The sequence below is a fragment of the Anas platyrhynchos genome, chromosome Z, assembly GCF_047663525.1.
Source record: "Anas platyrhynchos isolate ZD024472 breed Pekin duck chromosome Z, IASCAAS_PekinDuck_T2T, whole genome shotgun sequence".
Taxonomy (NCBI): Eukaryota; Metazoa; Chordata; class Aves; order Anseriformes; family Anatidae; genus Anas; species Anas platyrhynchos.
Genome location: NC_092621.1, coordinates 24,005,153 through 24,032,899, shown reverse-complemented (window position 1 = coordinate 24,032,899; position 27,747 = coordinate 24,005,153). Strand labels below are relative to the sequence as shown.

The window sequence follows — 27,747 nt, the reverse complement described above, 5'->3', positions numbered from 1 at the left end:
GAGCGGCTGAAGGAGCTGGGCTTGTTCAGCCTGGAGAAGAGGAGGCTCAGGGGCGACCTTATCGCTCTCTACAGATACCTTAAAGGAGGCTGTAGTGAGGTGGGGTTTGGCCTGTTCTCCCACGTGCCTGGTGACAGGACGAGGGGGAATGGGCTAAAGTTGTGCCAGGGGAGTTTTAGGTTGGATGTTAGGAAGAACTTCTTTACCGAAAGGGTTGTTCCCTGGAAGTCTTTAAAAGACGTTTAGATGTAGAGCTTAGGGATATGGTTTAGTGGGGACTGTTAGTGTTAGGTCAGAGGTTGGACTCAATGATCTTGAGGTCTCTTCCAACCTAGAAATTCTGTGATTCTGTGATTCTGTGATTCTGTAAACAGACTCCCTGGTGCACTTCCCTAAGGACAGAAAAAATATTAACACTGGGGTTTAAATTTGGATGTTTACAGCCAGTAGAATGTAGAGCTTAGTAATTTTTCTCATTTTTTCTTTTGACTGTTGTGTCACATTGGTTTGTCCATGTTGGAGTTTCTGTTTTATCATGCTGCTTCATCTTCAATACCCTCATCCTGATGAAGAGTCTTAGTCAAAGGGGTAACCATGAGAAAAGGATGGCCAGACTGACTGAAGTGACCGGGTTTCAGGTCTGACTCAAGTACCAGGAAATGGTATCTGTTGTTAGCTGTAGGCCACCAATGTAGGCAAAGCTAGTTGAGAAAGGTAAATTAACTGTTCACAAAATACAAGCAGATATTGGGTGAACCGTGCTGGAATCAGGCAGGATTGAAGAAAGCCTCCCAGCACTGTTGATATCAAACATTATCAAAGCAAAATCATCTAAATATGGCCCAATTTTTTTAAACACATTAAAGAATTTTTCTCTGTATCTTTTCAAGGAATGAAGGTAATGGACCTCCGATTTTCATGTTTTGCAGTGGGATTTAGGGCTTATTTATTTATTTATTTTTCTTCCCCCTCTATTTGAGCAGTAGGAATCTGAATGCTTTCAATGTCTGTATCAGTTTGTAAATTAATTGTAATCATCTTAAGCATTTATTCAAGAGATAGACCTTGATTTCAGTTGGATAGCTATGTATGAAAGTTTCGTGTCTTCACATCTCTAAAGAACAAACCAACAGATCCTCAAGCCAAAAAAAAAAATAATAATATCGAAGTGAAGCAATGCTTAAATTCCCTTTGAATATTTTTATTTCAATGCTTCATATCATTTACCAAAGCAACTAGAAACTATTTCAGAATTCCTCATTTTGATAATACTTTATTCTCCTATTAGCTGAGTTGTTTTTTGTTTGTTTTTGTTTGTTTTGTTTTGTTTTCAAAACAATGGTAAAAGAAGATACTTTAATGTTTCAGTGGACAAGAGAAAACTATGTCAGCATGAGATTGCTGCTCTACTTTACGCTGAACTGTCAAGTTCAGTGCTCCTACATTGCTTCAATGATGGTTGGGCATTACTAGAATGAAGACCTTCTGTGCCAGAAGGGAGATCCTGCCTCTCAAGGATTTCCTTTCACAGGAAAGGAAAGATTTTTTTTCCCCCATTATTCTCTGTCATCTGTATAGTGAAACAAGCTGTTTTAAGTATCTGACCCACTGTCCTCTTAACTTCCTCTAGCCTTCAGAAAGCCCTAGTCATCTTCTTTGTGAAATCTTTGTGGGTATTTATTTGTTCCACAGCTGTGTTGCATTATGTGGACTGGAATCAATCCAGAAGCAAAACTTCTACCCCTGGAGGATTTTCAGCACCTTAGTCCTACCTTTTGTCCTTGCTCAACATGAAAACTCAAAAGGTTGGCATTTACTACAAAACAAATTTTCTTCAGGTATTTGATTTTTGAAATGCCAAGAATATCTGTAAATGGAATATTCTATTTGGAAGAGGCCTTATTTTGTTTAGGCTAAGTCATTTGGGTCAGACTTCTTTACATTTTAACTTTTAAGTAAAGGCATAACACAACATAAATGATACAGGCCAATCATATAAAAAGCATCACTAGTTTTCCACTGAAAACTCTGACCAGTGATCAAGTCATTTCCCTACCGGCTCTTTTAATCAGATCAGTGTTTTCTGAGGGAAAAAAAAAATCATCTGGAAAATTTCCAGCCAGTGTTACTGGAAACAATGTTCCTGCTGCCATGTCCATCTCCTCTGAGGTCAGTGGGCTGGTTATTTATCTGCAGGGATGTATTACAATGAATATGCCCTTATGTAAGTCAGCAATTTTAGCCGTTTCAAAAGCAGCAAAGTTTGCTTAGCACAGACACGAAATCCAAAGCTAACAGAAGCTAAGCAGAATATAACCCTGCACTGGCTATGATGACTGTGGTAAACTCTGCTAACTTGTCTACAGCACTGGCTACAGAGGATTTGCTATACAGGAGGAGCAGAGAGGCCTTCTGACACGGGGCATGGATACTCTGTGAGCTCCTTGCAGACTGTCTCTGCAGCACCATGTGTCAGGAGCCACTCTGCTGCATCCAGCCAGAGTGGGCATCCAACTTCTGACCACACTTGGGGCATCTCTTCAGAGATGCAGGTATGGTACAGAGACAACAGTCCCCACCAGTGCAGCACCAGAGCTGGCAGTAGCTTGAGCTCAAGAGCCACAGGGTAGCCAGCTCTCAGGACTCTAGCTTACAGTCACCCTGAAATCACCTCTGAGGGCTCTTCTGAAGGAAAGCTGTGTCTGTGCCTCACCAGATCATCCCCAACACAAACCTCACGTGGATGAAGGAGGCATGGGAATGCAGAGCACACTTCTGCTGCCATGCTCAAGGCAGAGAGCACAATGGTAAAAAAGCCCCCGTGTCACGCACTGGCCTTGTGCAGGCTGTCAGACAGACCAGTCCTCAGCTGGTATCGAGCCTGCAAGGGCAAGTTACTCTTTCACAGATTTTTTTTAGAAAACGTGGGTGGCTAAAACAAGCTTGCACCAGTTCGGAGCTCCACAGCCCTGTGAAGGTGATTGATTTGGAAGTAAGAGCCCAGCAAAACAGGTTTAACACCTTAGGGCCAGTAACTGCTGGTTATTCCTAGACAGACACAACCACAAATGCCTTTTCAGAACCTCGGCACTTAATAATTATCTGGTTACATAGTTCTCATCTGGCCAAAAGGCGTAAGGCAAATTATCTGTTAATAAGGACCAAAATCCCTTTACCTAGGAGGCATCAGCCCTTTGCTTTCCAACACAAAAGTATATTAGTTTTCCTGGCTGCAGTAGGCAGAGCTATTCTTTTGAACGGTGAAGAAATCTGGACCATGCTGTGTATTGAGATCTATGTCTGAAAGATGAAGAGAAGAGCAGGAATGTTTTTGTATTCTAATACTTCAGTCTTGTGCTGACAGCTTTATTCTCAGGCCTGATGTCCCACTTTTTTTTGCCCAGGCCTGTATGGTCTTCCCCTTGCTCATTGAAAATCTGCTTCATGTCTGAGGGATGGAAACTCTCTTCCTAAATCAGCACGCCGACAGATCTGGTGTGATGGCAAACGGTCCACATCATCAGTCGCAAAAACATGTATGGAAGGGCAGGTATGTGTGTGCAGAATGCCCACAAGTCTTCATTTGGATTTAATATGCCACTTCAGTGACTTTCTCAATTCATGCCCCACCTACCTTGCTCGCATATCCCAGGATAGTTTCAGAGTCCAAATAAAGAAGGTTCTTATTAAACAAGGCTGATGGGCAGGCTTTTCATTACAACAGTAGAAAAAGATCACAAGAAAGGACAGTATAAATACACTACTCAGCTGGAGACTGAAGATGTTTTCTAGTGTCAGGTTCTGCTACACAAAAGTAGAGACCAAAGACATGGATACAGCAGCAGCTTCATGTTTGCTTCAGTTTCTGGAAGTAGAGCTGTGTGAGGTATCTGTGTGACATCCCTTCTGGCTGTGGCATGTATTGGTTTGAAGGACCATGGGCCTGTCTCAATGTGACAGGGTACCTGTATGCCCCTCCTTAGCTTTAAATTGCCACTTCACCCTCTCCTCCTTTTCATTCTAAACCTACTTTCCTGCTTCATTACAAAATTACACTTGATTTTCCCCATATGCTGGGACAAGGAATGTTAGGTAAAAATGGAAATGTCATGGATGGCTCCATTAGGATCAGGGCTGGTTGGGTGATTTGGCACTCCTGGCTCTGGTTCATCCTTGTCAGCTTGTTTTTTAGTTACTGCTGCTTGGTATGGATTATTCACTGTACATACCTGTTAGAGCTCTGTCCATTACATACTAAACACTACCCATAGTATAACAGAATTTTGATAGGCACATATTTTGTGAAGGTTGTGATCTGTGGTGTGTTACCAGCATCCTAGAAAGATCATGTGATGTGCATGAACAACACTTATCACAGACTTGTAAGGAAACCATTTGTCTGGTCCTTCTTACCTTCATTGTCTTACCCAAGAGGAATTATTAATATTAGAAACTTTGGTTTCGCAACTGGTCAAGAAAGTTCAGAATAAGCATTCATCTACTTAAAATATGGCACTACGATCCATTTAGAAGAAATACTGTTTGCAATTAGGTGGAATATATCTACATGTATTTCAATAAACTTGCATTTAGAAAAAATGAAATTAATTGCTTGAATTCATTTTTGAACTTATCAGAACATTATGTTTTCATATTTCATTTTAGATTACTCAGCTCTGACTTAACATGTTGCAAAGTATAAAAGGTTATGTTACTTATATTTTCATGGAATTCAGATCTTGTCAAAAGAAGGCAACAATCTTGTTTGACATAATTATGGGTCTGTTTGACATAGGTAACTGTATTGATAAAATAGTTGTCATCTTCAAGGCATCCAGCATGACAATTTAATTAAAATACTTGAATTATGCAATTTAAGGGGATCATGTTAGACTAAAAATCATCCCTCTGACAAATCTTAAAATGCAATTGTCACGGAGGAGGTATCAAAAAGCATGTGTAGGGCTGGTCCTGGTGAAGTTCTACATACGTCTATCTGTTCATGCTCATAAAGTGTTTTATAATCTATATACAGATATAATTTTGTCATGGAGTCATCATCAAATTATGAAGATCTACAAATTGTCCAGGTATTGGTATTATGAGGAACATGATGGGACGCTTAACTGCACACTTAGATCATTATTCTTGAAGGATGAATTAATCTTCCAGATTGAGGCTGGTATGACTTCACGTTTGCAGGAGTTTTTAATAAACAGTTGTATGAGTCTGCATTTAAAGCTGTTGACAAGAAGCTGCTACAAGTGCCAACAATATGGTTTTCAATATAGTAGCCTCTGGAGATTGTCTCTCTTCTGGGAAATCTTACTCTCAAATCCTGAAAAAAACAAACAAACAAAAAAAAAAAAAACACAAAACAAAACAAAAACTGGTATGTTTCAGCAAAGAGAATAGAGACCAGGGAAGGGAACTGCAAAAGGAATTTATGTATTGTTTCATCATTTGCTCATGATTCTAACCAAAGACTGCATAGGAGTTTAGCACAGATATTTACTGAGGAAAAAAATTTACATATTCTTTTTCTTGGGAAAATCCAGTAAGACCTTGAGAAAAATTTCCCAGTAATTTTTTGGCTAGTAAAGCCAACCTCTGTAGGAATTTTGTCCAAGAAATTGTGACTTAGTGATTATTTGTGAATTCTACCTTTCTTTCTTTCAGTTCTAGGAAAGCTCTGTCTCAGTGTTGCCAGGGACCACTGATTAATGAACCTGGGCAGGAAAATAGGACAACTGGCCTGTAACAGCAACAACACAGTTGTAGACATGGCTAAGTCATATGAGAAAACAAGGAACCTAGCAAGGAAACATTAACGTCAGTGTGGTCAAACCACTTCCCATAAGAATGGTTGCCAGTCCCTCCAACAGGTACAGCTGAAAGGTCATCCTTATCAGTATGGCCTGCAAATCATTTTTATTTGTTTGTTTGGTTTACTTTTTTTTTTCTTTTACTAGAAAAAGAAAGAAAATTAGAAAAAAAGTCTTACTGTTCTATTGCACTTTTTTTTTTTTTTTTTTTTTTTTAGCTAAATATATCATTAATTACAGTGTATATTGCCTCTGAATTTTGTGTGATAGCATCCACACATCATCAGTGGGTATGGAATTAAGTTCCAGTCCTTGTCTCCGTGAGGTCAGTAATCCAGATCTCTCATCAGTTTCAGTTGTGTGATGAGAGTAATTGTGACAACCTACTTCAAACTGTGATAGAGTTATCATGGTGACTCTCAGTGGCATTTCAGTTTAATGAACTCATTTGTACTTGTTGCTGCTACATCTCAGATTACTCCCCTGAAAATGTATATATGGGAAATATGTCATCCAAAAGAAGTGCTAACTGCTCTTCAACAAAGTATTCTATAAATTCCAAAAGAAAAATGTAAGAAAAAATAAACTGCCAAACTGGAAAACTAAAATATGCTACTTTGTCCTCCTGCAGGGATTTCTCATTAAAACCCAGATAATCAGGGGGAGAACAAATCCCCACTGTAAATGAGCCTTATGAAGGACCTACACATAGGAGTTCTGTGTAACAGAACTGACTTACAATACATACTGACTTACAAATACTCCAGCTTCAGTCTCAGCTTTTTTCTGTCTTTCATTTGTGCAAGACTGTCCTCTGCCTTAGGATATATACCTATGCTTTCTACTTTCTGTTTTAAGAGACATGGATGTGAATCTCGCCATTAATCCTCATTACCAAGTCACTGGTTTCTAGGTGATGCCTTGAAAATATGCTTGATTCACATATCACAGAATCACAGAATCACAGAATGGATGAGGATGAAAAGGACCCCTGAAGATCATCCAGTACATCATCTATGGTCACCATTATAGCTGCTGCCCTCACCTGTTACCTGACCCCATGATAATTTCCCATCCCCCAAACTACTTCCATCTGGGTTATTTTTAAGGATTTATTTATTTTTTTCTTTAAATGTGGGGCCTGGGCTGGTGGCCTGTGTGGTCACCAGCCCCCGGCTCCTCCTGCTGGGCCCTGCGCAGCCACGATGTGTCCCCGGGGTTGGTGTTGAGCGGGGACCGGGGCCGTCTGTGCCCGTCCTGCTCCCAGTGCCACGAGAAGCTTCGGACGAGCTGTCATGGCATGGAGAGGCTGTGGTCCCTGCGCCTGGGTGACGTGCTGCGGGACCTGTAGCTGGAGGGACTTCGCTGCCGCTGCTGCCGCCTCCGTGCTGGCCCTGCGTTGCGTTGGGCCCTTTCCCAGGGCCGTCGGGCTGAGGCAGCCCGCATGGAGCACGGCACCAGCCTCACGATGGCCAGGATGGGGCGCCGGCAGAGCGGGCAGGTGGCTCTGTGGGCAGCCCATGGCTCGATGCACTCCACGCAAAAGGAGTGCCTGCAGGGGTTCAGCCGGGCTGCGTCAGCCAGCGGGCCCAGGCAGATGGTGCATGACTCTTCTCTGGGCACCTCCTCTGGCAGCTCCTGGTGTGGCTGGCTCATGGTGCCCACCTCTGTCCTGGCGTGGAGATGCTTGTTGTCTGCGGGACGCTTCTCTGATGACTAGCGGGTGTCAAGCGCCTCTGGTCCTCAACACCTCCTTTGCAGGTCGCTGCCAGAACCTCAGAGTAGTGGTCCCCCAACAGCACCCTGATGCCTTGCGCTCCACCAGGAAGACCTTGACGCCTTGCCTGCAACCAGATCAAGGGATCTCAACATCTTACGTGCCACCAGAAAGACCCTGACTTCTTGAGTTCCACCAGAAGGACCAGGGTGCCTCACCTGCCACCCAGAAGGACCTCGCGTCTCTCGTACCAAAGGAAGGACCTTGACGTCTCGTGTGCCACCGGAATGGCGATGTCGTGCCTTCCACTCGAAACACCTCCAACTGTCACATTCCAGCAGTAGGATCTCGACCTCTCGAGTGCCACTAGCCAGACTCAATGCAGGCTGGACACTCAGGACTTTTATGGCCAGCTGCCTTTTGAGAGGCCACCGGGTGACAGTGACTCTGTGGTGACATCAGAAGGCTCTCACGGTGCCCCTGGTGGGGCTTAAGGAATTAACACGACTGTTGTGAGAAGAACTGGAGCACAGTACTCCAAGTATGCCTTTGCCAGGGCTGAGTAGAGGGGATCACCTCCCTTGTCCTGCTGGCAACACTCTTCTGAATGCAGCCCAGGATACCATCGGACTTCTTGTCCACAAGGGCACAGTACTGGCTCATGGTCAGCCTGATGTCCACCGGGACTCCCAGGTCTCTGCTCTCAAGAGCAGCCTATCAAGACAGCAACAGTACCATCATTATTGATACTTTTATCTAGGCTCTTGCTATCACAGAGCTTGCCTAGATTTTGTCACAGGTGTTTTCTTGGGCAATTTGTGGCCCAAAGCAGTTGTGTTTTCCAGAGATCTGGAAACTGAAATCAATTTATTTATTTATTTATTTATTTATTTATTTATTTATTTATTTATTTATTTACATAATACAGTTACCAACAGGAACAAACCTGTTCTATTTCCATCCAAATTTTCTACATGGTTGCTAGGGTTTAACCAGAATGATCTCTGGTGTGTGCATGTCATTGGCAATAACAAAGAACAAGACAGATCTCAATCTATTCTTTATTTGTACTGAACCCTTCGATTCATGTGACTGGACTCAACAAAGTACTGTCTGCTGAAACAACACTATCTTCTTACTTTTCCATGAAATTCTCCTATCCAAGGATCAACTTGAGTGAAACAGAAGAAAATGATGAGGCTTACAGTGGCTGGCCATGAAACATTCATCTTACAATTGTGAATGCCTCATCTCAGAGAACAGCTCTTCTCTGGCATAACGAAATCTACTCACAACATAAAACCACAGTTCCACCTAACTGCTCTGTCTTTCAACACAAGGTGTTGACTAGCAGCAGAAAGTTTATAGTCAGTACAGGTATGTGTATCATACATATATTTACTGGGATACTGTGGAAGCCCCATACTATCTTGAACTCTATCTGCAGTTAAAACTTAAGAGAAGTTACATGCATTTCTCCAAAAAAAAAAAAAAAAAAGTATCCGGGAGACTTTGGGTAATCCTGGAATATCTTTAAGAATCCAAGGGAACCCCCAGAAGAAGAGAGACGGGCAGCTAAGAATGAGACTGGCACTGTGATTAGTAAGTAGAAGTAGGGTCAAGACCACCTCAAGAAAAGGTCAGGCAGAAATTAACAGAATACAAGAGTTTCAAAAATAGCATAGTTTGTGGTTTACCCTTCAGGTCTCTCTCTGAGGTTTTCTCACGTAATTACAAGGCAACTTCCATATAGTACTTGTTACAAAAGAATTTAGAGATGTAAACATATGCTGACAAGCACAAAACAAGCATTCCCTTTATGACAGAAATGCTGCTGGGGTTAGGTCACATCAACGCATATCCTTTACTATTTTAGTCAGTCTTATGAGCTGTGTTTCTCTTCATTAGGAACATGTATTATCAGTGTCAGAGTTGATGGAAGATTCTATTTTAGTTTATAGACTTTGTTATCTTTTCATGAGTATCTCTGATACTGGAAGTAAAAGGGCTGAATTCATCAGCAAGTGCCTTTAAGAGTTATACATTGAAGGTACATTACAACAGATGAATGCGAGTCAGGGAATTTGGCTTCATATTTTCTTATCTAAATCTATTACATTAAATTCTGTCTACCATGTGTATACTTGCATCCATAGCTGTGGATCAAACTTGTGTACAATAATGTGCTCCACTGTGTAAAAATGCAGAGAAGGCACATATTTATTCAAGGAGTTTAGAAAACCCTATCTCCTTCTGAACCTTCTGCACCTCTTGCCCTTCTTATTCCCCATCTTCTGCTCATTGTGTATTTCCTTTGCAGCATAGAAAACTGTTTGAGCTCAGCCTAAAGGACGGGGGCCTCACACTGGGTGACCTAAGGCAGTGAAGGCATTACACTGAGTGTACTAGCTGTTTCCTGAGATGCATCATAGCTGTCTTTCCCATAGAACCACAAGGCAGATCCTCCTAATGTTAGAGTCCTCCTGGATAGTTGTCTCTCTGATGTCTTGCTGGAGAACTGTACTGTGGCCAGTGGCAAGAAACAATGTGAAAGGGTTGTAGGAGGTCTGCTCTCCCTTGTAAAGGTAAGGGACACAAAATTCTGTATCCCCAGGACAGTGGTCTCACAGAGGTACCAGACACACTGCAGGAGCACTGTGCTCTATAGCACAGCTGCTCTGGAGCTGACAACACACAGGTCTGGCACACGTTGTCTCCTGCATAGCTAAGAACAAGAACCATGGAGATCCTGCTATTGCATACCTGTAAAGAAGAAGCTGCCAATATCTTAATTTTTCAGCCAGACTTGATAAATCTATCAAAACCAGACAGTTAAATAAGAACCACATTATAAAAATTAGCAAAAAAAAGGACTATCAGGTAACTCTACAAACTCAAATATGAAACTGTACTAAACAAAATATGTGCAAAAGTATACAAGAGTAACTGCATATAGCAAGGTTAAGCCTGAATTAGTTTTAAAGCTTGCCCCGGTGAAATTGAATTCAAAGTTGTCCCACTGTATTTCTTTTTTTTTTTTCTTTCAACTCACATTGTAAGTCAAATAAAAACAAAATACACATGATAACTTCCAAACGAAGCTGGTACTGGACAAGCACAGAGCAGGACACTCACTCAGCACGAGTGCAGCATGCCACTCACAGAGAGTTCCTCAGGAGTCCTTAGAGTAGTGTACAAATTCAACACTGCATACAACAGCATACGTTATACTTGACAACTTGAGAATGTTCTTGGGTTGTTTTTTTTTTTGTCTGCTTTTTCCTTTCGAGACAAGCTTGCTTTCTCGGTCAAACCTCTGATACGAAAGCAGTGCGATTTTGCGTTGCAATGTTTAATGCATAAAAACCAGCCACCTGGGCCCTCCGAATCGTTCTCCTCTAAGAGTAAGGACTATGGGTGAACCAACAGTCTAGAACTGTGTATAGTTATGTGCAAAACATTCACTAGCACTCTGAATCTCAGGTCTATCGTATGGGCATAGGAAGTGACAGATGCAGGTAAATAGTAATTTCAGGATCCAGCACATCATCTGACATCTACAAAATAGCCAACGGAGTTTAAAATGGCAGGTTCTCCCTAGAAAGTGTATTGAAATGATTAACAAAGTAACAAAATGGGCAGAATCTAACTTTGGTGAAAAGTCTGAACATTTCACATAATGCTCAACAAGCCAAAGTAAGGTACCATCTGTAGCAAAGACTAGATTTAGATTAACTGGTAAGTAGAGACAACTCTTCAAAGATCATAACTGTAAACTGCAAATCTACTTCCAAGTCTCTTACACACCGTTCAGTCCACACAGGCCACGTTCATTTCGCTGTAAAGACTTCAGCCTGGAAACACTATGAAAAGAAAAAGCTGGATTGAGAACATTTCCTCTTAAACACTAATTAAGGTAGTATCATCTCTGATTGCTCCGTGATCTGGTGTTTTCTTCAGATGTCTTGTGGAGGAGACTCACCATAGTGATCAGACATTTGAAAGCTATTCCTGGGGTAATCATCCATCTGGTTGGCTGGGCTTTACTAAGCTTTGCAACTGGGAAGATGGAAGGACCTCAGAATACATGGATAACTAGAGACTAGGAGGATGGTTGGACTAAGTGATCTTGCAGGTCCTTTCCATCCTTGTGTTTCTATGATTCTATGATTAATACTTCCAATGGTCTTGTTAGTCTGCATAGCAACTGAAAATATGGATGGGATATGCTTTAAAAGAATACATTTCTTGTTATTGTTTTAATAAGGTGTAGAATATTTGCATTGAAAAAATTTAAAGAAAATAAAGGAAATCAGTGAAACAGTGAAACTCTTCCATAGTTTATGGTATTAATGAATAGACAGCAGGTATTGGAGATTTTGAAAAGCCATTTGGACATAGTCCTGGGCAACCGGCTGTAGGTATCCATGCTTGAGCAGGCGGGTTAGACCAGATAACTTCCAGAGGTACCCTCCAACCCCCACCTTTCTGTGATTCTGTGATGTTGGAAATCTTGGAGAATCAAGCATTAGCTGTCATGTTGTCTGGTGGCTCAGCTGTGTGCGTTTAGAACAAGAAAGCAAGAAAGGCTGAGATATTTGTGAGAGTAGCATCAACAGGTGAATAGATAGCTATACCCTGCAAGGTAAATTTGCTGCTGGACCAGTGAGTTAACATGTGCTACGTGTCCAGAGTAAACACAAAAACAGCAGTTCCTTGTGAGGAGACAGCACCATCTTTACCCAGAGCTTTCATACAGCCCCTTGCTTTAAGTGCTGTCACTTCCTTCCAGTTGTACAGCTGCAGCACGAGAGGAAACCAATAAAACATCATCTCAACCATTTAGATACTTTGAGGTTGTGCCCTGCCCACTCAAGATTCAAGCACTGGTCTCAGTGTTTGGGAGGAACAAGTTATGTGCGTCAGCTGAGCCACAATAACAAGCTATGTTTTCGTTCAGCCTTGAAGCAAAGGGCAGTAATTTAAGCTTCAGTGAAAAGTGTCTGAATCTGTACATTTGAAGCTATAAGTGTGCATGACAACACTGTACACAGCATGACTTCAGCTGACACACAAGAACTTGTCCACCACAGGAGCTCATCTATACCTGAAGTTTCTCACACCTAGTGTGTAACCCCATGACAGCAGCAATCATAAAAGAAGTACCGAGTTATAAAAATATCACACTGATGCTGCTCTGTCTCCATGTGGCAAACTACACTGTATAGCTGGATTTTGAAATGAGTTCCTCTGCTGAGGCTAGAAAGCAGAGAGAAGCCAGGGACATTTGTCTCCTGGTGCAACTCTGAAGCATAACCCATTTTAACCACCCAAGTCCTTTCTCTGCCTGTCACAGAGAGGAGAGCCTGTATCCCCAGGCACTCATAGCAGGCTGCTGAAGTCCAGAACACCAGCATCTCCCACCTCTGTCCCCATGTTCTTTCTTCTTTGGGGCTAACGGGAAAGTCCGACAGGCTTAATGATCCTGCTCTTGTGAAACTCCTTCTGTCTCTTACACATTGAACATCTACCCCAGGCTACTCCAACTAGAATGGAGCAGCAGTTGTAGAGTCTACTCATGAAGGTGCTTTTGTGTTTAAGAGCTCCCAGCTTAAAGTAAAGTTTGCTTCATTTCATAAAAATACTTGTGACTGGCAACTGTACCAGAGGTCGTTAAAAACTTTGAACTGCAGAGAGCACAACATGTTCTCTGCACTATTAAATGCAAGAGTGTAAACAGGAGCCTTAAGTGGTTATGTTCTCTTTGTGTTTGTTTTTAATTGTTTGTTGTTGTTGTTTTTCATCATTTTTAATTTTCTTTCTTTCTTTCTTTCTTTCTTTCTTTCTTTCTTTCTTTCTTTCTTTCTTTCTTTCTTTCTTTCTTTCTTTCTTTCTTTCTTTCTTTCTTTCTTTCTTTCTTTCTTTGTCTTTCTGTCTTTCTGTCTTTCTTTCTGTCTTTCTTTCTGTCTTTCCTTCTGTCTTTCCTTCTGTCTTTCCATTGAGCATCAGTCCCAAAGTAATATTACCAACTTTATTCCTTCCACACAATATTAAAACAAGGGTTTTGCTATGTGTATTACATATGAACTTCAAAACTCGTAAAAAAGAACTGGTATGCTCACATTCAGGTTGCAGTCATCATTTATATTCTCTTGTTTTGCACGTGAAAACAGAGCAGCCCTCTCAAAGTAACATGACTATGCTGCTCAGCTAGAAATAGAAATGAATAAGTGCCTCAAAGGTTGCCCAGGGATGCCTTAGGCAGACCCATTCACCTTGTGAAGGTCCATTAGACATTAGATATGTTTGTTCTGTCCTAATATTACGTTCCTCGTTGGATTGTCCCTAAAGAATGATGATGGCTTAAGAATAGAACTGTTTATTACCCCCGACTCTGTTGGGAGGGTCATGATATTTAGGAAGGAACATTGTCATCGAAACGATCTTGTTGTTTGTCCCCTCCTGTGTGCTGCACTGTCTGGCCTGGAAACCTGCTGAGGTACCTCAGCATGCTAGAGGTTCAAGCCCTGTGCAGGGTGAACAGGATGTGGTCCTTCCCTCAAAAATCTCAAGGTCAAGTAGAGTGGAAAATGACTAGAAAATAAAATAAATTTTTCCACCAAATGTGACTTTTTTTTTTTTTTTTTTTTAAATGTACAAAGTTGCACAATCAAGAGCCATTCTGATCTGTAGGGGCCCCTTAACTGCAAAATCACACAACCATTGTAGGGGTTATGAACAGGTTATTATTATTATTATTTTTTTTTAATGAAAGGAGGGTTAATGAGTAATGTCCACTATAACTTTTTTCATTGGGGCATTTACTTTTTTTTTTTTTTTTTTTTTCTCTGTAGTTCTATTAATTTCTTGTTTCATTAATTCTTTAGATCAGGGCTTGTGCAGGGCTCTTTTTATTATTATTATTATTATTATTATTAATTTTCTCAACTTATCAGTTGTTCATTAACCAGTTTAAATCAAAATTCTTAAATTATTCATATTACCTTGTTCATACTAAAGCTACTCTCACCCAGCGATTGAAATTCCTATATTTCTTTGGTGAATGGTAAGTTGTGTTGCTTCAATTTTTCAACAAATACAATGTTAGTCCCTTAAGCAAATTTTCCTGAATATCGTCACTATAATTTCTTCCTACATGACACACTGAAGAGCAAAATTAACTCTTAATAGGCTTCCATGTGAAATTCTACATAGAGTATTAAGTCCAGTTATAGTAAAGTACATTTATAAAGAGATTTTATAGCTATTAAAACTTCATGTATCTTGTCATGAAGATTAAGGCTTAAAGTCTGTGGTTGCAGATGAAACAAGATTCTAACAATAGATTTGAGGTTTTCTTTCACTCTCTTCTCTCCTTTCCTTGTATGAAGCAAAAATATTCTGTACGGACTTGCATATTGTACCTGATCTTGTTTGCTTTTCTTCTGAGTTTATTTCTATCCTTGCCCTTTAATTTTGACACTTCAGTGCTACGGCCTGAAGAATATTTGAACACCTAAATGATTTCCTTCTGTCTGTAATCTATACTGTTCTCAATATCTCATAGAGCTCAACTTGCAAATGCTGTGATAAAATGTGAATAATGGGTCAAGCAGACACCTAGACATAGCTGTATATGAGCTCTGCAGCCTGAAGATCAGGTGGGAACCCATTGTTAACTAGGGTCAGCTGGACAAGATGAGCAGCAGGTTGCTCTTGTAGTGCTTTTACGTCCAGTAGTTTTAGTCTTGACAGAAGGGCAGAAAGAACTGCCCATTCCTTTATTACTGTGTTGTAATATAGTAGATATTAACACACTTTTAAATTTGAGAATTGGTATATATCTTATTTTAGAGGTAGAAATTTAGAAATTTTAGCCTAGACACACCATATTATTAATGCATATGTTAAGTGCAGCAAGGAACAACGTATAGGTGTAGACTACAGAGTAAACTGAATGGGAAAGAAAGTATATCTGGCAAAAACAAACAAACAAACAAACAAACAAAAAAAAAACGGAATCCTGGGACTAGCATTTAGAACTCAGTCACTGACTACCAGCGTCAAGAAACAGTGGGTACTAAAATTTCAGCTTTACTTTTCAGCTCTTTAACCTGAGAGAACATTTCTTATGAGGTATATATTGAAGTTAATCTTTTCATATTATGATATATGTGTCCTTCTTAAATAATTAAAATACCTTTTCTCAGGTTGGAAGAACAAAAAACGAAGAGGATCATTCATAGGATTTCTGTATGTAGTCTTGTTATGCTGGTTGCCTGATGTTTTGATGAGAGACTCTGCAACACAGAGCAAGAAGGTGTTTTGTATTTGTGTTGCATGAAATTGCTGTGAGAGACAAAACATACAAAAGGGGTAGTTCTGTGACCATCTGTAACTCTTGTGGGAGCAATTTCCATGGTATGATTTAGTGCTACTTTGATTTCCACATCAGATTGGATAAGCTGTACTTGTCCAACGTCTGCTTACAATGTGGAAAAGTATTCTTCAAAATTATTGTTTGACTGATGTCTGTATCTTCCTTCCATGTCACCTTTGCTAGGACTATGTTCTGTTGAGAGGTAGATTCTGTCTGCCCACATCTGAATTTTCTTAATCACATGCTGCTGACCAAGGTGCATGAAGCCCAAAAATGCTGCTCAACTTTAAGATATATTTTTAGCTCCTGGAAGTTATCTGAACCCTACTCTGGACACAGAGAGTAACATAAGGAACCCCACATGCAATTTTCAACCCAGACTTCCTACACAAAGCAAATACTATACCTAACATAGGTGGAAAATAAATGGTAGGGAGGAAATTCTGATATAAGGGTGCTAGACCTGCTGCAGCAGACTCCTGCTGTCTTGCATCCGGACTGCCCCATTACAGTCAGCACTTTGTATACTGTGGGCAAGCAAGGTTGCTTGTGTGTGATGGTGCTGGGTCTGGCTGGGATGGAGCTGGCTTTCTTCACAGCATCTGGAATTGCATTTGTGGTTAAAATGGTATTGATAACACTTCAGAGTTCTGGCAATTGCTGAACATTGCTTGCACAACATCAAGGCTTCTCCCTTCCATCAAGGAGGCTTGGGGTTGAGCAAGTTTGAGAGGAGACACAGCCAGGACAGCTGACCCAAACTGGCCAAAGAGCTACTCCATGCCCTACGATGTCTTGCTCAGCAATAAACACTTAGGCAAAGGAGGAAGTGGGGGTGTCTGTGGTTCCAGTGTTTTTCTTCCCCAGCAACGTTACTCACGCTGAGGCCCTGTTTTCCAGGACGTGGCAGGATGTCCACCTACCCATGGGAGGCAGTGAAACAGTTCCTCTTTTTGCTTTGCTTATATGTACAGATTTTGCTTTACCTATTGTCTTGATCTGTGAGTCTTCTTGCTTTTGATTTTTCCCCTTGCCATGGGAGATGGGACCGAGAGGAAGATTGGTTGGGTGTTTGGCTGTTGGCCAGGGTCAGCCCGTCATGGTGGTTTTAGATATTTTTTTTTGGAAGTGATTATTAACACATCAAGATCTCAGAATTTACATTGCTTAATGCTGTGATGTTTAATGAAACAGATAGCAAGTACCAAAATATACGTAAAATCTGCAATTACTTTCAGCTGTTTTCTACTGAAAGTAATTGATAGGATGATTTAGTATTGCAAATATATTCAGACTTACACATCAAAAACGGTTTATACATGATGGTCTGCTTTTTAATCTCTTAATTTCAGAGAAGAAATCATCAAATACAGAGATTGTTCAAGTTGTGAATTTGTGAATTCAGTTGCAATATTTTTCTCTCCATGGTCATACACTTTTCAGATTTTTCTTGCCTATATGTACCTTACAGAATACAGTACTTTGGTGATTTATATATAAATAACAACAACAGCAACAATAATAAACAACGTTGTTTTTTATTTGAAAAATGAATTACAGCAGACCTGCCAGGTCTAACAGACGTGTGCCAAACTTCCCTACAGAGATTTGCTGTCTGTCACCCACACACACTCAGCTCATTCCAACCACTGCTTCATCACTGCCCAACAAATACACAGGCCTCCTGTGAGGAACTGATTACTCACAAAACACTGTCAATTGCCTAAAGCCATCAGATCCAAGAAAGATCCTTCATAGTCCTAAGCAAAACAGCTTTTTGCTATATTTTCCTATTAGCAAGTATTTCAGTTATAACTTTATATTTCTAACATTTATAGAGGTGAGAGATTCTTAGGGTCACCATCTGGTTCTCTGGGTGTTTATGATGCTAACACTCAAAATGTGCAATAGTCTTTGGAAAGTGAGCATGAAAGTCAAAGGTGACTGAATATACATGAGTTTTCAAAAACGAACAAGTTTTTAGGCATAACTCTTTTTTTTGTGTGGGTTTATGGTGCTGAGATAGAGCTCAATGAATGTGCTGACCTTTGATAGCTGCAGGAACAGCTTAAATGAGAGCAATGGAAATTCGGCTTCCTCTTCTTAGAAACTTCTACATCCAAAATTTATTTTTGTTTCAGTTCAGAAACATAGATATTTCAAATTCCTCTGAAATGTGAATGCTATATTAAATATTTTTGTTACAGTATTTTTTACATATTTTACAGTATTTCATTAAGCATTTTTTTCTAAACTGTGTATTTTTATGTTTGTTTGCATATGATTTGTTGCATAATATTATATACAATCTCCAACTTGTGAATATATACAGACACGAAGCAATAAAAATAATAAATTAATAAATAAATGAATAAAACAGCAACAAAAAAACAACCCTCAGTTAATAAGATAATTGCATTCCAAACATTCTGTTTTGCAAGTCTTGTTTGGAAGATTTTCAAAATTTAGTTTCAAAATTATTTACGTGTGCTGGATTTTGATACACTCTAAACATTTTGTGGGAAAATAAGACATTTTCAACTGGAAAAATCTTTAGACAAAAATCCTCTGACCTATAGTTACTTGATAGGTTCATCAGATGATATGAAGATATTTTTTCATAATTTTTGCAATCATCCTAAGAACAAGGGATAATCCAGGCCAGCTTCTGCTCACATGCTATTTAATGAAATGTGTGCTTTCCTTGTCACTCAGAGAACCACTGACATTTGCTATAGGAGTTCTATACTATAATTAGTGTTTTTATTAAAACTTTTGACTTTGAGTAGAAATGACTTGGAAAGGGATAGCTGCATTTTCAGGTCTCACTGAGGCTGAACTGCTTTCCTCATGTTAATCTCTTGACTGTCAATGAGACAGTAGTTTTCAGATGACAATACAAATTGTTTACAAAGCAGTATATTTTGAGCATGTTGTCTCAATAAATTTCAGTGAAAGAGAACTGTTAAAATTATTTTTTTGGATCTGGACACCCTCCGTATGGAATTTTATTTCTCTTTCCAATAGTTGAATAGGTGTTGCACTTGAAAATAATTTACAAGTATTTTTCACATATAAGCTTCTTTTTCGGTTTCTAAGTTCTCACTTTAACTATTGCATATCAATACTGATGTTCTTTAAAAAAGTTTTCTTATAATAAAAGTTAGAGAAGTTCATCTGAATGATTAGCTGGATTCTGCTGATTCATAACAGAACTGTAGAGCAAGATTTTGTTTGCAAAGAAGATTGCCGTAAAATGTTACCAATTTCAGTAAGCCAAGGACAATATCTATTAAGTCATGTACAAAAAAGTTATAGTTGCATTGCTCAATTTCAAACCAGTTGGTATTCAGCCAGTAAGGGTACAGTAATGCAATTATGAAACACCTCTCTATAACATCATTTCTCTCTGTAAAATCTCATGTTTACTAACAAATTGCTCATTCTGAAAAATCCACAGAATTTGTATGCTGCAGATTTCATGATTAAATGTTTTTGTTTGATGTTTTGCTTTTACTTGCTTGCTTTGGTATTAAGTTATTATTATTATTACCATTTAAGATGAACTGCATATTTTTGAAATAAAAGGTCATAAAATCACGCTACCATCTCACCTGTTGCAATGTTAAGCCTGCAGTTATCTGTACCACCTACTCACATGCCCTGTTTCAACAAAATACTGTCCATGCTTAGCTCAAATTTACCTCCACATCTCTAAATCAAGCAGTTCTCTAGCAATAGTAATTCCTAGGGGCAAATAAAAGCCTCCTACAAATCTGTTTCACCTTTTGGTGGAGAGTTGGTATGCTAAACAGTACATGGCAATTGGATGATAAGAGATTCCACACTGAAAGAAGAACCCTATAGACACTAGGAAAGGTATTTTCCCAGCTCCTAATGACCATGAAATAATAATAAGTAAATCTTTGACTTGGCCAGGACCTTATCATTTCAGTGTAAACCCAAAGCCAGTTTAATGAGTTACTCCCAATCTAACCTAAGTAATGAACATCGGAATGGAGAGCCTGACCCAAAGACTATTGATGTCTGTCTATTCTTATAAAAGGATGGTGGGGTAGGTTTGTTTTTCCTCTGTTGCACTAGAAAGGTTTTCCACCTTCTAACATGAAGTACTGCTGTCTTGGAAATACTTCCATCCATTTAATTGTGTTCAGAACAGACATAAATAGATGTGTCCTTAATAAGTAGTTTCCAAAAATGCATGTTCATTTACCTGTCTCTGTTGGTTTCCTGCCTTTTCTTGACAACATAGCCAACCAAACCAATTTCCCATAAGATGGCAAACCGGTGAAATGTTGACATTCAGTTATAAGAATTGAAAGAAAAGACACCAAGTTGAATTACTGATCTCATTCCACATGAAGTGGAATATCTGATGAGTCCTTAGGGACACAGTCAGGCATGCTTAAGGCTGTTAAAGTGGTAACTTAGGAGAGAAGTTGAGAGCAACTCACAGCAGGAAAGAGCAAAGCATCTTCTACACACATGTCTTTACTCTTCAGCAATGAAAACACATAAAGGTTAGGAGCATGTTCCTGCAGGATTTCCCAGCCCTACCAAGTCATACTGTCTGGACAGAACAAACCCACTTTTTTGGGTATCTGACTGGCATTCATATAGATGTTAAATAATGTTTTCCTCACTACAGAAGTCCTGACTACCTCAGTGTCAAGAAATTCCATAAAAGTGTACCACAAAGTCTTAAAAGAACAGGAAGGAGCAAGACAGATAGAAATCTGCAAAAACAACATTGCTCCTAAGGTTATCTTTTCTAAAAATTAATGAACATATCAGAAACAATCCCCTCCTAACCTACAACATACTTCCCATTTCTCTGGGCAGAGCAGGGGCAGACAAGCAAAGTGTAACCTACACATGTTTCTGAAAGCCCATGGTAAATATAATGCCTGCTTTCAGATGAAGGATCAAAAATGCATTCTTATTATCAGAAGTAAAGTTCCTAGCACCATCTGCAAGACATCTCCCTAGGCTCAAATGGAAGAGTATTTTTACAAGTAAAAATTCTAAATATGTGAGATAAATATGAGGTTTTATGAAAGAATTCAGTAACAATGTCCATTCATAGGAATGTAAAGCTATAAATGGAACAACAGTTTTCTGATATCACAGTTACTTAATTACAAAATGCACAAGTGCAATGAAGAGCACAATCTGAATGTTAGCCCACATGGCACAAAGTGTCTGAGACGATGCTATATTTGCAAACAGGACATTAGGTAGATTAGCACAACATAGCACAATTCAATTAGAGACAGAGTGACCTTTTTACTGCTTATGTTCAAAAGCAGCAGAAGGAACCCTGCCTATAATTAGCTATCTCTACTTTGTTGCTGTTTTCTAGCATTATCTAAATGAACGTCTTTTCTGTTTCGCAGATGAATTTGGAAGTCTGTAGCATTTCATCAGGAAGATTTCCCTTTCTCAGCTCAATATTCTGAATATTGTCAATGAGGTCATACATATGTTCTCAGTAATATAACAGTAGCTTCAGTTTAACCATCAAGATATTGATTTCACCCTTGGGAAACTACCAAGCTGGGTGTCATTAAAATAACATTTGCCACTTTGCAGTAATTGCAATAATGTAGTATCTCCTCTGGTGCACCAGAGAACAGAATTCCCCCCTTCCTGCCCTTCCTGCTGTGAAAGTTGTGCATTAAGTGGTGCCTGCTGCAGGTAACAACAGTGTTGCATGCACTATCTCACCTTGGTAAGTTTAAAATCAAAATTACAACTTAGGTTGAGAGGTAGGTTCTCCTAGAAACAAAGGAAAAGCCATTAAAAATATATCTACTCTGTTCATCCAAGAAAAAGAACTATCATTTATACATCAAAACTAATGAATACCATGTGACCAAGATCTCAGTTTTATATCTCTTATATGTGATGCAGTGCAATGACCCCTTCACATCAAGCTGGTAAATTGGCTCAATAATGACTCAGAAAATGCCACCTGCACTTCCTACCCAGCAGCTGAGTTTTACTACAAGTCCTTTAATTGGAAATACAGTTCCAGCCAGGCTTGCTTTTTCTTTTTCTTTTTTTTTTTTTTTTTAACAAAAGTTATTGTTCTTGTGTTTGAATACCTTGTACTTGCTTTGTTTTTAAATGTAATGCTTGGCATATTACAGTGTACGGCTTTGAATAATAACCTCCAATATAACAAATACAGTCAAGTGCATAGTGTCAGAAAATGGTTTATTGAGGGCAGAGTCCTGCTTTAGCTAAGGACTGTGTGTAGTGCTGGTTAGTCTTCAGCTGCAAATTCTGGTCTCTAGAATAACTCTCACTGCTGTGAGTGAAACAACAAGAAGAAATTAAGTGGGAAATTTAATTTTAGGAAAGTCAGGAAAAGGGAATGGGAAGTGGCTCCAGTGAGGCTCTGTGGTCAGTGGTATGTACACTCAGGCTACACCAGTGACATGGGTTTCTGGGAAATAAAACAAGTGCCAGGGTGATGAGTTAGCCAAAGATCCCTGCTGCTGAGATACCCCAGCTGCATCCAGAGGTGTGGAGGGGGTTAATGAAAGCCCCAGGGTCCAGCCAGGAGGGTAGCAGGAATGTGGATGAGTCAGGGGGGAATCCATGAACTCACTGGTAGACTCATCACAGAGACTGAAAGGAAAACTCTCAGACCTTCTGGAAATCCCCAGCTGAATACAGCTAGCACTCCTGCTAGCTCTCCAGGACAGGGACACCATATATGTACATCACATTGGGGTCACTATTAAATGGAGTATTTCCATCTTACTCCTTTTACAAGTATGTTCAAAGCAGGAATGGCAAATTTATTTTATTTTTTATTTTTTATTTCTTTACTTTTTATTTATTTATTTTTTCCCAATTAAGGCATTGTTAGCTTGTGAGGGACTGGAGACTCTAGATTTTCCAAGGAGCAGAAGGTACTGAAGAATGCATTTTTGCATAAGTTACCCTGCAGCTTGGCCCCTCCAGCCCTGCCTTGATGATTGCCCACCTACCATACATGCTAATTTGTGCATGTATATTTTTTTCTTGTGGACCAACTAGTTTTTCCCAGCAGGAAACCCAAAAGTGGATGATGAAGACTTCACTCCAGGATCTGCTCCACATAGCCAGTGAGGATGTGGGCTGTGCATGCTTTCACCTCTTAACCCAACAGCATTTCAACATTTCAGCATTTCAGGGGTCTTGTGCTCCTCCACATCCCCTGTGTGCATGACACAATGCTGCCTTCCTGAGATAAAATGATTGTACTTGTGGGTTGTTGTCAGGACTCTCTCTCGATAACTGTCTTGGGTTGGTACCCTAAGCACAGCTAGCACTGCTGCAGGGGCACAGACGGGTGGGCTGGCTCTGAAGAGGTCAATCAAATGCATCCCAGATGCCCTCCAGACTCCACTGTTCTAGCAGCTCCCACCTGAAATCAAGGGGATCCTTAGATTTATATCATCGCAGTGAAGGGCTTCTGCCATCATCTGCCCAGAAGCTATAGGTGCAGGTGGGAACAAGCTGGGGGTCACCTTTGCCAGGGAGTAATGGGACATTTTCTGATGTGCTCTATCATGCTGGGCAGGGTGCAGCACCAGTCCCAAGGAGCTGGGACTGCAGGGGGAAGTGGAATGGATATGAAAGGCTCTTGGATAGGGAAGGACCAAGACAAGGTTTGTTTTAAGTTCTGCTGCCGTCAGTCTACTCCAGGAGTGCTTGTCATGAAGAGCGTGGGCATGAATCATTCCTCACCAGGCGATCAGAGGCCACAGCCTCCCTTCACAGTTCTTTAAAAGCTCTATATATGTACCCTAAATGTCTCTGTAAGCATCAGAACTGTATTGTCAGGCACAACTATTACTCACAACTTGTTATTTGAGAGGGTAAGTTATTTTGAATTTGATTTTCCAATAAAATCCTCTAAATCTGTGCTTTTTTTAATTTTTCCTTTTTATTTGTTTCTGTCAGTTAGACATCCAAATGACAGTGCTGCCCAGGGAGAAACTCATGACTAAGTCTTCCTGGAATTCACAAAATTTACATCCTCCTACTCATTCCACTTTGCAGCTGTTTATCACACACATTTTCTTAGCATCCAGAACACAAAAGGTATATGGAAAGCAGGAAGAGAGACTGGTTAACAAATCACCTTCTTTCACCTACTGCTGAGCCTTTCTTCAGAAAGGACCAAGAAAAAGGCATTCTTAAAGCTGGAGCATCACAGAGTCCAGTCTGGAGCACTCATCAGGATCAAAAACCTGTAGCTGATTAGATTAACTGCTGCCCAAATACAATCATCCTTGGACGCTCTGAAAGAAGGACTTTTCCATCAAAATCTTGGATTGCCCCCTTGAAAGACAGGAATGACACCTTTTCTCCACACTAGTTATTTGAAAGAAGAGTTTAGTCTACTAAACTCCAGACAGTGCTCATGAGAAAATAAATCATCAATTTCCCTTAAAAAAAAATAATCAAAATAACCTTTCTGCCAACTCAATATAGATCAACATCAGATTGATACTGTAAAATAATCCCTCTAAATTCATGTTTCTCTATTAAATATGGGTCCCGACAGTTTCCATTTTGTAACAAAAAATCCACACCAGGACTACTGTAGATGGCATCTTTTTGATTTATCATGATCTGAACTGATCATGGGGAGGGAGACAATTTGGGGGCTGGGGTGGGGGTGGAGGGAGGCAATGTTTTGTCGCATCATTATAGACAAGGGGGAGGAGAGGCAGGAGGTATCTTTAGAAAGGCCTGCAGATTTTCTGTACTATAAACACTGGAAATGCCATTCTGACCTGGTTTAGCTGGAACTGAAGAGGAAGTCCCAGGAATGTTTGGTGGTTTGAGTAGAATTGAACGAAGGCTGTGAATCTTTTGATGAAAGCTGTTAAATGATGATTGATCTTACCTGGGAATTAATAAAAGCAACAACAACAACTACAACAAAGAACTTTGAACAAGCCACGTGAAATCCTGTCACTCTCACCTCATACTGAGCTTTTCTGCCCTTTGTAATCTCATCGTTTCATTAACTCTTCACTCAGCCTGGTCTTCCTCGTCTTCAGAGCTTTCTATCCTTCCTTTCTGATGAGAAAGAAATATGAACATGAGCCGGCAGTGTGCCCAGGTGGCCAAGAAGGCCAACGGCATCCTGGCTTGTATCAGAAACAGTGTGACCAGCAGGAGCAGGGAGGTGATCATCCCCCTGTGCTCTGCTCTGGTGAGGCCGCACCTCAAGTGCTGTGTTCAGCTTTGGGCCCCTCACTACCAGAAGGACATCAAGGCCCTGGAGCATGTCCAGAGCAGGGCTATGAAGCTGGTGAAGGGCCTGGAACACAAGTCCTATGGGTAGTGACTGAGGGCACTGGGGGTGTTTAGTCTGCAGAAGAGGAGGCTCAAGGGGAGACCTCATTGCTCTCTGCAGCTACCTGAAAGGAAGGTGTGGGGAGCTGAGGGTCAGCCTCTTCTCACAGATGACCAGTGATAGGAGTAGAGGGAATGGCCTCAATTTGCTCCAGGGGAGGTTCAGGTTGGAAACGAGGATATATTTCTTCTCAGAAAGAGCAGTCAGGCATTGGAACGGGTTGCCCAGGGAGGTGGTGGAGTCACCGTCCCTGGGGGTGCTCAAGGAAAGGTTGGACGTGGTGCTTATGGACATGGTTTAGTGGATGACATTGGTGGTGGTAAGGGGATGGTTTTTCCAACCTTAATGATTCTATGAACTCCTAGGAGAAGAGACAGACTTTTTGCTATTCCTAGGTGCAGAGACTCACCCAGCCATTGGGATCCTGCTCTAGAAGCAGGACCTGTAGCTACCACCCCAGTGACAGTGATGTGAAAGGTGAACCAACTACCGTTCTGAGTGCCACTGCCATGTCTATGGTGCTGCAAGTGCTCACAGCAGGTGGTTTATGGTGAAAACAGCCCCTCGCCGTTTAGTTTCTGTAACTCTATATGTACAGAAGGGTCACCTCTTACCAGACTACTAAAAACTGTCTTTCATTCTTACTTGGTATCTGCAGGTCTGAACAGCTGTGTCACAGCCCTCGTAGGGAGGGCTCACATGTGGAGGCTTCATAAAAATGCCACTGTGATCTTAAGCAGAGGAAATTTTGCTGTTCTTACTCCCACTCCTTTGCACTGCACAAAGTCAGGCCTGTTGACATGCGAGGCAAAAGTTAATGACATACTTGGCAATTATTCCTTTGTTTAGTTTTACTTTTGCTGTAAATCCTCTTCTAGTAGTGCATTGTTACTCTTAATAATGTTTGGTGCCACATCTGATATGGACTCATGGTATGACTTGTATAATTTATCTTTTATTTTAGACTGACATTAGTATTTCTTCTCTTCATGGCAACAGGACATGTCAGCTCATATTTGTAAGTGTTTAAATGACTTCTTACTCTAGTCTTGAAAATCTCTTTTAAGTGAACTGAGAGGTTTTACTGGGTGTTAACTTTCTAGCTAATCTCCTGTTCAAGACACGATACGTCATTTTAATATCAAACATCATTCATCTCCTTCCTTTCCAGGTAAAGTCCTCTCTGAATCTCTTTGGTCTCCACAGTGAAAAAGTTCTGAGTGAATATAACTGTAAGTATCTGAGATGGGTCAAATTCTCAGCCCTTCAATGGTTAAATAAAGGTAATTCTTCAGTAGTGCTGACTTCATTCCTTTGGGGTTTTTCCATCTCCTCAAACACGTGGTACTCTCTGTCTCTCCTTTTTCTGATGCAATGCAGCCTACATTATTGAAACACTCCATTGCTGATTTACTAATTAGCCTTTATTACCAGAATTGGTCTGACCTTATCTACCTTCAGTACTGTTCTTCCTGGCTCTGTTCCTCCAGAGCATTCTCATCTATTCCCATGTACAATGAACATTCAGGAGCTTGTTTGGGTTATGAGTCAGAAGATAAGCCAGTCTCCCAGTCTGCAGCCATAGCTGTAAGGCTCCTGAGGTTTAGCTGTAATCTCCAATATTCGTTGCAGTAATTGTTATTTTCTTTACAGGGTAGATTGAGGGATCAATATCTAAAAGTAGTAGAGATATTATTATAATTTTTCTGGCATTTGTAATCCAGACTATAGGTTGTTGAGAGCAAATTTTACAGCCATAGAAGTGCATGCCTTAAATACCCCAACATTTTTTTTTCCCACTGCTAAGCAGAATGTGAATGTCCAGAGTCTCCAGTAAGTAGGGAACAGTCTCAGGAGGCAGAGGAAGGTTTGTTCCACCAAACAAGAAGAGTACTTCTTGCTCTGACAAGGACACTGGAGCTGCTGGGAAGATGTTGTCCCACCTTCTCCTTCCTGAGCAGCTGATACAACAGTGCCGTGACATAAATAATCAAAATAACATTAACGTAAACCAAACAGTAACCAACCCAGGAAACCTCTCTGCTGGAGTAGGCGACCATGCACTGCAGTCTCCCACAGATGTCCTTATCTGCTCACCAGTGTTAGGTGGTGTGTAGGAAGCCTGCCCCGGGGGGTTAATTCACCAGCAACCAGCAAGATTACACGAGATTACAGCCTTGTTTAGATGAAGGGCTAGGGCTTCTGGGAGAAGCTGTGGTGTTTAGCCCAGCGACAAAACATGTTCTCTCACAGTTATGTGCAGAACTCACCGCAAATTGATGGCATTTGGGGTTTCATCCTTTGAGAGGATCTGCTGTGTTGTATTTCTTAGGGCCTGGCTGATTTCTTTGGATCCCAGGGTCTTCTGCCTCCAGTGGAGCGACAGCACCCGGCACCAGTTCAGGGCTTAAGCACAGGGAGTTACAAGCTGCTGAAT

At 40.5% G+C, this 27,747-nt stretch overlaps 1 long non-coding RNA gene across 2 annotated transcripts; it reads right to left on the bottom strand.

The window, feature by feature from the left end:
• Positions 1 to 26: 26 nt before the first annotated feature.
• LOC119714532 (uncharacterized) lies at positions 27 to 27,747 on the bottom strand. 2 transcript variants are annotated; one of them, XR_011805936.1, is made up of 3 exons: positions 27,581 to 27,747; positions 7,761 to 8,256; positions 27 to 7,669 (listed from the first exon to the last, which is right to left on the bottom strand). It is a non-coding gene; the product is annotated as an uncharacterized lncRNA (long non-coding RNA). The 2 variants fall into 2 exon arrangements; XR_011805937.1 differs by lacking the exons at positions 27 to 7,669; positions 7,761 to 8,256 and adding exons at positions 17,372 to 25,030; positions 25,956 to 26,102.